Genomic DNA, 12,779 nt, shown 5'->3' on the forward strand with positions numbered 1-12,779 from the left:
GGAGACATGACTAGAGTGCTTGATGTATCAGTGTGTGTGGGGGGGAGGGGGGGAGGGGTAGGCAGAGGCCTAACTATAGAGGTAGAATGACTCGTATATGTGTTGAGAAGGAGAGACCCAACTATGTCATGAGGGAGATTGGTCGACATCCATACATAACTGAAGGACGGGAAATATGATGGGACAGAGAGAGAGAGGAGAGAGAGAGGGAGGGAGAGAGGTAGAGTGCTGGATGGGTGATGGAGTTGCTTCTCGGAGATGTTGGGAGAGGCCTACTAGACAAACTGAGGGTGGAACTGCAATGTTATCAATAAGAGTGGGGATGTGTTTCTGTGTGTGCCTGTGCATGATAGATCTGTCGGGACGCATCCATGGATGATGAAGGGGAACCATGTGTTTGGTAAGCAAACCTAACTAGATCGGTAGATCAATTGTTGTTTGTCGGAGGAAGGGAGAGACACAACTAATGAGGTAGATCGATCGATGTGTGGGTAAAAACGAGTTATAAGGACCTAGCTGGCTATATGTATAGCGAGAGATCGGTCGGTATACGTCCATTTGTTAGAGGCAAATAAGGCCCAGCGAGACGGATAGACAGGGAGAATGGAGCTAGGAGGTGGTGCGAGAGGCCCAACTACTAGCTGGATAGGGGGAGGAGTGTGCGGTTGAGAGATCGATTAAAAGAGGGGTGAGAGTTTACATGTGTGTCTGACCATATGAGAGACACGAGGCAAGGACACATAAAGGAGGAGATTGAAGCTGTGTGTGTATGCTGTAGGCAGGCATCGCTGGAGAGGTTTATCGATCGGTGTGTGTCGGAAAGGGGTTGTGGAGACTCTGGGAGAATGACCTAAAGGAAAAAATGAATGTGCCCGGTGGATAGAATGCCGAGGGAGGGGGAGGGCGAGGAGGGCGTGTGCATGCACGAGAAAAAGTTAGTGGTAGCTACAAAGGTTAGAGGACTGTGTGGGTGTAAGAGACTAACAAAGATCATAATTTGATATGAAAGTGGACTCATATATTTGAATAGGAGATCATAGTGCTTTAAACATTGCATGCACGAATATAGCGGTGATACACGTGCTGTGCACATGTTATACCATAATGTGATAATGCATGGCGTTTGCAACTCACAGCTAAATGCCGAACAATCTAAACCATACTATACACCAAACAATCTCGAATTAGGGAAAAATGCGTTTTTCAAAATTGCATTAGAGGCCCAAAAATGTTCACTTTGTCCGTAATATTATTAGAGGACCGTGATTTTTTTTAGGATTTTTGGACTCCGTTTAGTATTTCTTTTGTTAGTTTTTCTGCGTCGGGATATATATATATATATATAAAAAAAAGAGGAACCGACCTAACCGGGCCGTGTCCGACCTGGACACAGTGGCCCAGCCGGCCTTTAGAAGCCGGGCGGCCCGACCTCGCCGAACCCTAGCCGCTAGCCCCGCCCGTCTCGACCTGCACGCCACGTCGCTGCCGCCAACCACAGCCGCCGCCACCCGCCGCCGTCGCCGGAGCCGCTGCCACCCGCCGCCGAACTCCAGAGCCGCCGCCGACCCCACCACCGAGGTAGCCGCCGCCGCCGTCGGTTTTCTTGAGAAAACCGTTCGATTAGTTTTGAAAATCCTAGATTCATTTTTTTAGATCGGTTCATTTTTTCGGTTTGGTTAAATAGCGGACGTTCATCCGTACATTCGTTTTAACGAACATTGTTCGTCAGTTAGCCACAGACAACGAACGTTCATTCGTTAGCCTGTTCGTCGGGTTTTATTTTCTAGGGTTTTTCGCGATTATTTTTCGATCGCGATTTCTGCCACGATCTTCGTTTTAGTTTATCTTTTCGCTCATTTATCCGAATCAGGTGATTCAAGCACCTATATCTTTGTCTCGAAGCCCTCTTTCTTTTTAACCAACTTGAAGAAGATTTTGGTACTGTAAAATTTGACTTTAGTCCAAATTAGTAAATGAATCTTGTTTGTTTCATAGTTTGAGTTTCGTTGCTCCGTTTGATTTGATTCTTTTTGCAAACCGGAGTTCTTCAATTGAAATTTCTGGTTAGATCTTCTTATTTGAGTTTTACCCATGCTTCTAGTTGAGTGCTTATGTATGTTATTGTTTGTTTGTGATATAATACCCGGAGTGCGAAGCGTGCTACTACGAATCTCTAGGTTTTGCGGATCATCAGCAAGGCAAGTAACACTTTGATCATACCTCTTTACTTCCCAGTTTTTATGCATTAGATGAACCCTCAAACATTGCTTGGTTAGGATCTATTATAACATGTGGGTTTTTGGGAAGTAGATGATGAGATAGAACCAATTGCCCTTTTATTATCAAACCTTTGGGAGTTACTTCTACGTTATGCTTATATTGCTATGCTATGCTCGTAGACGTGGTTTGGGCGAGTGTATCCATGACAGATGTGAGTATTGTTAATTAATGGTTAACTTAAGGTGGCTACTTAAATACACATCTGTGAGGACTGGTTGAGGCACCCTGGAGTACCCAGTGGTGCACCTGGAGAAGCCAGTGTTGTCCTAGGATATCTAGGAGTACTCGTGTGATCATCCTACGGTTCGTCACCCAGGCTAAAGGGATCATAAGATTATTCATGCTGGAAACTTCCATGTGTAGCCACAAACCAATATGGGCTCTGGCGTAGTTGAGTAAGTTGTGTGAAGCTCTTGAAGAGGTAGACTAGCAGATGTAGTGGGTTGTAGGTGGTACTGTCTACCCAGAGTAGAGAGTTAATGCTTCAAAAAGATTATGTCTCAAATCTTCGATCATGGATGTGTTCGAGTCTTGTGGGGAAAAGTGCGCAAACCTCTGCAGAGTGTATAAACTAATCATGATTAGCCATGTACTCAGATTTGGACATCTTGAGTATCTGGTTCTTGGATTATCATGTTGATCTCATCACTCTAAATTAATTTGATTGGGTTAATGATGATGCTTAATTGGGATTGAGTTGGAGGAACCTACTCAATGTTTAACAACCACCATGATAGTTAAATAAAATTTATTCCTTTGTTGTAGGTAAAAATTGGCTTTATGCAAAACTGTAACCATAGAGCTTTCCACCAGCCATATATGCATGTAGTGATAGCATTTATTCTGTTCATTACTCTATGTGTTACATTGACAGCATATTCCATGTGCTGACCCATTTTGGGCTGCAACATTTCATGTTGCAGACTTTTCAGACGATGAGTAAGGTGCCATAAGTCGTTGTCGTTCACTTAGCTATGTCGTTGGAGTTGATGGACTCACTTTATCTTCCAAGCCTTCTGTTGTTATCGTTTTTAGATGGCCTTAAGCCATATTATTATAATAAGTTCTCTTTTGAGACATTCGATGTAATAAGTGTGTGATTGAAACTCTGTTATAAATTCTCAAGTACTGTGCGTGTGAGCATTATCGATCTAGGGATGACACTGATGCGTAGAGACTTGACTGTTTGAGGTGCGGTCGCTACAAGATGGTATCAGAGCACACGCTGACTGTAGGACACGACCACTAAGCTAAAACCATAGGTCACTACTCTCTTCTCATTTCTGACTCCTCTCCTTTTCTACTCTATAGGATGGCGGATGCAAGAAACAAGTTTACACAACCGGATGAAGACATACCTTTTGGACGACACTTGAAGGAAGTTACTAGGTACCTGAACATCGGAATACTAAGCTTCACCGAGACCTACATTGCCACTTTACCAGAAGAGGAGCGTTGGATGATTCGAGTTCAAGTTCCAAGAAGGACGTTCATGCCAGTCACTGAGCCCATAGAGTTTTCCTTTGATGCACCAACCTGGAGTCTAGGAAAGAGCATGGCAGCCCACATCACCATGGGACGCATTGGAGAAGTTTACAACAAGGATCTCAAGGATACTATCTACCAGATTTGTGGGCGCCGAGATGAGCAATGGGAGATGATCAGCACCAGGAGGGACAGGTCCATTGCAGCTTTCATCCAGGAGTTAAACCAGCACATCCGTCGTCAGGAGAACCAGATGTGCGCAGGCATGATAGATCTGAAGAAGGCAATGATCAGAATCACAGAGCTGGAGGAAGAACTCAAGTCTACACATGATGGATATGAGGAGGAAATGACGATACTCGTGGAGAAGAATGACGATCTGACAAGGAAGCTAGGAGTATTCATGGGAGACCCCGCGCCACGAGGAGATGACGACGATTCCAAGGACATTCGCTCGGAGGACTACATCATCATAGACAACACCGACTCAGACCCCGACGATAGCGATGATGACTATGTTGATGAAGCTGCAGCAGATATCATGGAGTCTTCCACAGATTAAAACTTCTAGTCGACCACCATATCAGTAGTAGTATTCCCCCATGTATATAGTATAGTCCGAACACTTTTATAACGATAGTTAGACCGATTGTATGCCCTTGTTTGAATTGATTGAAGTGATATGATTGTGTTTGTCTCATGTGCATATGGGTAGTGTTTTCCCTCTAGACCTCATTCTATTATGTTTTCCCACCTTTTCAAAACCCACCAGATGCCTCCGAGACGTGACAATGGATTTGCTTTCCCAGTGGAGCTCACTCAGTTGATCCAGCAGCAGAATACCTTGATGCACCTACTAGTCCAGAATTATAACCAGGGGAACAACAACAACAACAACAACAACAACAACAACAAAAACCCACCACCACCACCACCTGTTTATCACTTAGCCTGTTTTCTAAGGCTGAATCCGCCAGTGTTCTCTAGTAGCACCGAGCCAATAGTTGCAGATGATTGGCTCCACAAGATTGGAAGGGAGTTGACCTCTGCAGGATGCATAGATGTGGAGAGAGTGCGTTTTGCCGCACATTAGCTTGATGGACCCGCAGCATCATGGTGGGAGAATTTCATAGCCACTTACCCCATTGACACTATTACATGGGACCAGTTTCAGCAGGCTTTCTGCACTGCCCATGTTTCAGCGGGAGCTATGGACATGAAGAAGCGTGAGTTTCGCAACTTGCACCAAGGAGGACGCACAGTGGGCCAGTATGTGGATGAGTTTAGTAAGATAGCATGTTATGCCCCTGATGACGTTGCTATAGATGCCGCTGAGCAGGAGAAGTTTCTGGAAGGACTGAATGATGAGCTGAGCATGCAGTTGATGGTGGCAACCCTCAACAACTACCGGCAGTTGGTAGATAGATCTCTTATGATTGAAGGGAAGCAGCAGCAGATAGAATACCGCAAGAGGAAGTATGGCCAGGGGAAGTACAATTCAGGAGCTCGGCAGAGGCCACTTTTTACCCCGAACTCGGGAGGACACATTCACCATAACCATGGAGGCCACAATTCCAATGGAGGAAGTTCGCATAACCATAGTGACCCCAAGAATGGGAATGGGAATGGAAGAAGCAACGGCCAGAACCGTTCCAACCCAACAACGCCCGCCAAGAAGGATCTAAATCACATTACTTGTTTCAAGTGCGGGAAGAATGGACATTACACCATGGAGTGTTCTGAAGCAAAGAATGGAAATGGCAATGGAAGCTCTGGGAACAAGCCCAACCCTTTCAACAGGGGACAAGTGAACCACGTTAGAGTGGAGGAGGTTGAAGCGCAACCCGGTGCAGTTATAGGTAAGTTTTTGGTTAAGTCATTTACTGCGATCGTTCTTTTTGATACTGGTGCATCGCATTCATAAATATCAAGGGGATTTGTGTATAAGTATAACCTGCCAACCCAACCCTTAGGTTACCCATGTTAGTAACCTCGCCAGGAGCAGAGTATATGGCTAGCCTATGGTGTGATCGATTACCATGAAGGATTGGTAACTACGTGTTTCCCTCAGACCTAATTATATAGGAGTCGCAAGGACTGGATGTAATATTAGGCATTGATTGGTGATCAAAGTATGGAGAGAACATTGACTGTGCCAGTAAGTCGATTATGCTAACCACCCCAGAAGGAAGAAGGATCAAGTATGTATCCCGGCATGTGCCGAAGAGGACTCAAGTGAATTCCTCATCAGGAGTTGTGCAGGAGGAATGTCACGCCCAATATGCGATACTATCCTAAAGAGACTCGAAGGTCCCACCAAGGATAGAACCGCATATTGATACGCTTTTGCAAGGTGGATATCATTACATCAACATTACATGATAGATGGGGATACATACAAAAGGCATAGAATGCCACACGAATACAACATCATCTTACATAAGAGCACCATCCGACTACGGATAAAACACAAACAGAAACACAAACGACATCCACCCTGCTAGCCCAGGCTGCCGACCTGGAACCTATCCCCAGATCAAAGAAGAAGCAGAAGAAGAACTCCAAAACAAGGAACATCGCTCTCGCGTCATGATCATCGCAAACCTGTACCTACAACTGTTGTTGTAGTAATTTGTGAGCCACGAGGACTCAACAATCCCATTACCATGGGTGTCAAGACTAGCAAAGCTTAATGGGTAAGGACGGGGTAAAGTGGTGAGGTTGCAGCAGCGACTAAGCATGATATGGTGGCTAACAAACGCAAGTAAGAGCGAGAAGAGAGCAAACGGAACGGTCGTGAAGCTAGCAACGATCAAGAGGTGATCCTGAACTCCTACTTACGTCAAACATAACCCAAAACCGTGTTCACTTCCCGGACTCCGCCGAAAAGAAACCATGACGGCTACACACGCGGTTGATGCGTTTTAATTCGAATCAGGTGTCAAGTTATCTACAATCGGACATTAACAAATTCCCATCTGCCACGTAACCGCGGGCACGGCTTTCGAAAGTTTATACCCTGCAGGGGTGTCCCAACTTAGCCCATGATAAGCTCTCACGGTCAACGGAGGATATTCATTCTCCCAGGAAGACCAGATCAGTCTCGGAATCCCGGTTTACAAGACATTTCGACAATGGTACAACAAGACCAGCAAAGACGCCCGGATGTGCCGACAAATCCCGATAGGATCTACACATATCTAGTTCTCAGGGCACACCGGATGAGCCAGGCGTCGGGTTGGCATAGACCCTGGTTGCCCAGGGGCGTCGGACATCGCTCGGTTCAGACCAGCACTTAGAGAAGCACTGGCCCGGGGAGGCTAAAATAAAGATGACCCTCGGGTTGGCCGACCCAAGGGAAAGGTATAGGTGGTGGTGAGGCAAATGGTAAAACCAAGGTTGGGCCTTGCTGGAGGAGTTTTATTCAAAGCGAACTGTCAATGGGGTCCCATAAATCACCCAACCGCGTAAGGAACGCAAAATCCAGGAACATAATACCGATACGACGGAAACTAGGGCGGCAAGAGTGGAACAAAACACCAGGCATAAGGCCGAGCCTTCCACCCTTTACCAAGTATATAGATGCATTAATTAAATAAGAGATATTGTGATATCCCAATCATAATCCTATCCACCATGGAGCAATCTTCAACTTCATCTGCAACTAACAACGCTATAAGAGGGGCTGAGCAAAGCGGTAACATAGCCAAACAACGGTTTGCTAGGAAGGGTGACAAAGGTTAGAGGTTCATGGCAATTTGGGAGGCTTGCAGAACAAATGATAGGTAGCGCAGCATAGCGATAGAGAAGCAACTAGCATAGCAATGATAGTAGTGAGATCCAAGGTGACGGTCATCTTGCCTAAAATCCCGCTAGGAAGAAGAACGAGTCCATGAAAAAGACAAATGGGAGTAGTCGAACGAATCCTCACAATCGCAACATTACCGGAACTAAGAAGCAACACCGGAAGGAAACAAACAACATGGTAAACACACAAGCATTATCATGGCATGATGCACAATCAAGTATGATGCATGTCCGGTTTAATGAGGCATGGCATGGCAAAGTTCAACAAACAATACTACAAGTTAAGTGAGGCTCAATATGCAACGAGTTGCATATTGACGAAACACCACATTAACATATTTAGTTTAATCTCGGTTTAGGTACACAACAATATTAAGTGTTATTAAACACGGCAAGAGGTGAAGCATATGAAAACTACCTATCTAAGGGGTGAAGCATATGAAACCTACCTATCTAGGCAAGTTTAAATGAGGCCGGAAACAACAAACAACAATTCCGGGAAATCCCCATATGCATATTTCGAATTTGGTAATGTTCTGCCCTAAAACATATTTTATTGTTGTTAAACAGGCTAATAAAGTGCACGATGTTAAACTAGGCATTTTCCACCCCATTTACATATAAAGTTTATTTAAAACCGAGCTACGGTTATTTAGTTATGAAATAGCCCATTTTAACATGACATTTGTGGAAATTATTACAAACAACAATTTTAAACATTTTTAACAGGGATGGAAGTTGCATATTGTGAAACTAGATACAATTCTAAGCATCTTACATATATTGTTTGTTTAATTTGGATGCATGCATGATTAGTTATTAACAATACAAAACAGTGGCAGTTCCTGTAAATAAGAATGCACTGGAAAAAGATAAAACCACAAAGCAGAAAAAAAACATGCTTGGGCCAGAAGCGGCACGGTGCAACGGCCTAGCAGCGAAGGAGGCCCAAGTGGCTGTGGGTGTGTGCAAAAGAAATAAAAGAACAGAGCAAAAGAGGGGCGTCTGGGATTCGAACCCAGACGCCTCGGATGGATACTGGCTGCGCTAAACACTGGGCTAGCTATGTGTTCGTGATGCATATGGAGATCGACAGGAAATAACTGGCATCGCGGCCAGGACCAAAACTAAAGCGCTGACCACTACAACGGATGAGTGTTTCTGGCTGGGTCCAAGATGAAATAGTTGTGCGTGTGTGCGAATTAACAGAAACAACACAAAAAGAAAAAAGGGGGGCGCTTGGCTTGAACCCAGGTCCTTTTGGATGGATGCATCGCTACTAGCCACTGCGCTAACTGCTATGTTTATGACTAATCAGGGAGATCATCCCTTCTGAATCAACAAAAGGCAGAAGCCTTCTTCATGGATAACAGAAGAACTGGGTGACGACGCCGGCGAGCAAGACGGCGACTGTCGCGACCACAGGCCTACGGCGGGGGTGCGGAAAAGGCTTGTGGTGGCCGTGCTGGGATGTGTGCATGTGTGGGTGCAGCAAGGGGCGGCCGTGTGCATGCAAAGACTCGAGAACGAGATCGCGCTCAACTCGGGCGCGGCCATGGCAAGAGACGGCGACATGCACGAGGTGGGTATGGGGAGGCTAGTGGGAGAGCTGCGGTGCTACGGCGCGGAGGGTGGCGTGTATGCGCGGGGTGAGGCAGAAGCAGAGGCCGGGCTCGTGCGCAAGCACGGCTCGGCGCGGGCAACGCAACTCGCGGCGGCAAGGCGAAGTAGAGGTGCGGTGCTACTGCAGAGAGCGGTCAGACGCGGGGCGATGCGTGCGCGAGGGGATCCAGAGCGGGGCTGGACGAGCATGATACAACAACCCCAACAACTACAGAAAAACGTTGCAGACTTCGCCGGAGCACCGACAGCTAGACGAAGGCATGAAACTAGCGACGCATACAGGGATCGGTCGGCAACAGGAAAGATCAGGGATGGGTCTGGGTATACCTAGTATACCTAGGACAAGAAGATGTGGCCGGGGACACAGCAGGTCGACAGCGGGGAGGCAAAGATCTCCAGTGGACTTGCTATCCGTGAAGCAGAGGAAGCAGGGTAGGAGGCCTTCGGTGTGGAACTTGGCGATCCGACTCGGGGAAGACGTCTGAACGGGCGTAGTCGATGTCGATGAAGAAGATGGGCATGCTGGAGACGACTGCGGTGGCCTCCGACGAAGCAGGAGACGGCGAAGCTCTCAGTGGTGCTCTCTATTCTTGAAGAAGAAGAAGAAGAACTAGAGGAAGTAGAGGCCTGAGGCGGCGGCGAGAGGGGAAGAGGGAAACCCTAGGGCGCGGGCTTGGGGCTTTATAAGGGAGCGGGACGTGCTGGCCTCGACGTCCGTGAAGCAGAGCTCACGGCGTTGGCGCTCCTGCAGGCAGAGGAGGGATATGGCGCTGTAGCGGAGCAGGTGGCCGTTCGGCTCGGCTGGGCCGGGGAAAGAAAGGCCCAGGTGGGCTGCGGGGAGTGAGTGCTGGTGGGCTGCGCTGTTGCCACTGCTGCTTCTCTTCTTCTCTTTTCTTCGGACAGGAAACAAGAAAGAAAAGCACAGGAATAGTGGAGAGGGTGGAGAGAGATATGATAATATCCCTGGAGTCCAGAATTTGTGTGGAATTTTAATAAACTGCTTTGGGCATTTTTAAGGATATAAAAATAATTCAAGTTCGAATTAAATTCAAACTTGAGCCATTTTTTTAACCCAACTAAAACACTTTCAAATGGGCTGAAAATTAGCAGAGAGGATGTAGGAAAAGTGCAGGATTTATAGGAAAAGAATGAACATTTATTGTGGACAGAAAATGGAACTGGCAAAAATGAAAAGAATAAGAAGGAAGAAGGAGGTGTTGATGCATGGGTAGATTTGAGAGACATAGCAAGGGGTTTGGTCACATGCAACATGCATAGAACAAGACAACATCATGAAGAATGCGATGCACATGGTGAATATGATGAAATGCAAAATGACAAAAGGCACAATGCAATGTAAACAATGATGATCATGAAGCAAGAAGCAAATATGACAAGGCACTCAACATGATCATGGCAACAAACATATGGAAAAGAAATATGCAAAACAATTATGACAATGCCACACACAATAAACACACGGCAACAAAAAAAATAAATGGAAGGCAACTGGAGCATCGGACTCGGGGCGTTACAACTCTCCTCCACTAACAGAAGATCTTGTCCCGAGATCTTAGGAACAATATGGAAGAGAAAGAGGAAGAGGTGACATAAAAACGCAAGAGAGAAGAAGAACAAGGTCAAGAGCACTCGGTAGAAAAGATGGACGTCGAGAATGACGAGAATAGAAAGCTAAAGGAACAAGATAGACTCTGAAACCACTCCGGTTAGAACAAGATAGAAAAAGAATAACAAATAAGGAATTTCGGTAGCACTCTGGCTGAAAAAGGAAGGAATAGAACATGAACTTCGCAAGATGGGATGACCTTGATGAGATGAACAACACAATGCCTCCGGTAGAATTAAAATAGTGGAATGAAAAGAACAGATAAGAGAACAACAACTTCCACCACGAATGAATTAGATAGCCTCCTTAGAAGGAAAGATTTAACGGGGTTGCCGAGAAAATCAACAACAAAAGAATAAGTTTGTTGTGGACTTATGGAAAATCCTCTCAAAATTTGAGGTGAAACTGTGCCACAAGCAAAAGCTTGAATATCTTAGAAGACCAAAGAAATACAAAACTCCACTTCAAAAGAATACGAAGAATTAATTGCACTTCGAGATGCAAGAAGAAGAATACTTGAACTCCTCCAACAAGAATCTTGATGAACACTTGAAAGAATGAATTAAATCATGAAGAACCACCATGAAGAACTCCGGTGACAAAAAAAGCATGATGAGATAGAATGAAGGATGAAAGAATAAGATTAAAGCTTGCGATGATTTAGATGGAGGTTCCGACGAAATGGCCGAGGAAATTTGAACTTTGGAAAAGAAAAGATGAAAACACTAGGAACTAGAATTTGTTCATCAAGAACAAATTCCGAAGAAAAGGGATTACTTGAGGATGATGAAATAAGAATAAGATTTATTGTATGCTTATCCTTCATCAAATTAAATTGATGACAAGCAATGGATTTTTGCATACTACTTATTCTTCTTGAAAAGGATTGAGAAGTGACATATCGCAACCTTGAGAAGGTATTCATGAACCACCGGTAGGATTGAAAAGAACGAATGAATTAATATGATAATCAAAGAAAAAGAATCTTGAACGAACCACCGGTAGAATTAGAAAATGACTGATGAAAGAGAATGAATCACCGGGAAGAATTAGAAGAACAAATATGCTAGAGGGGATTTAGATGCAAAAGAACAAAGAGATCATGAGCTGATTAAAGAACACTTGAACGAAGCACCAGAAGAATATTGAGATGAACGAAAGGGCACGGATATAGAATAATTGGGGAACGAATCTGAACACTTGGAACGAAGAAATATTCCAAAAAGATGGCCTCCGGATGATCGAGACGGCAAAAACAACTCCTGAAATACTCCGGATGAATTAAGAAAAGAATATCTGACTAATGGAATAATTCAAGAGGATAACATGAAGCTAGAACCACGAAACTTCGAGAGAACAGACAAGATTTAGAGGAAAAACTCTTCTTCGGTCTTCAAATGACGACAGAAAACACCACCAAAATTACTGAGATACTTCGAGAGAATGGAAAAGAGGAAGGGTTGAACCAAAGATGAAAAGCATTTGAAAGCAATCTTGGAGATGGCATCTGGCTGATGAAATTCATTCTTACGTCAAACTCTAAAAAGAATTTGAGAATAACTCCGGGGGAATTAGAAGAGTCAGGTAGGATCCTGGGAAAAGACCTGTGGGTTAGGGCCCACTAAAAGAAAACACCATTGGAAAGGGTTGTTGAACAGATAGATGATGCACCGGAACAATTGAAATATTTAAATGAGGTGACAACCTCGAATTAATTTGAACACAGACGAATCTCTTGAGATGTCTTGAACTCCGGAATGATAAACTGATGAGAGGCGAACGAGCAGGGAAAACACTTGAGCCAAGGAAAAGAATATAATCACTACCGAAAATTAGAATTGAATCCACCGGAGAAGAAAAAGAGATGAAGAATGCCAAACGAGATGAGAATTCACCGGTTGAGATAATTTACGAAAGACTGAAGAGGTTCCGCACGAATGAAATTGATGCTCGAAAG

The sequence above is a fragment of the Triticum dicoccoides genome, chromosome 7B (assembly GCF_002162155.2).
Source record: "Triticum dicoccoides isolate Atlit2015 ecotype Zavitan chromosome 7B, WEW_v2.0, whole genome shotgun sequence".
Taxonomy (NCBI): domain Eukaryota; kingdom Viridiplantae; phylum Streptophyta; class Magnoliopsida; order Poales; family Poaceae; genus Triticum; species Triticum dicoccoides.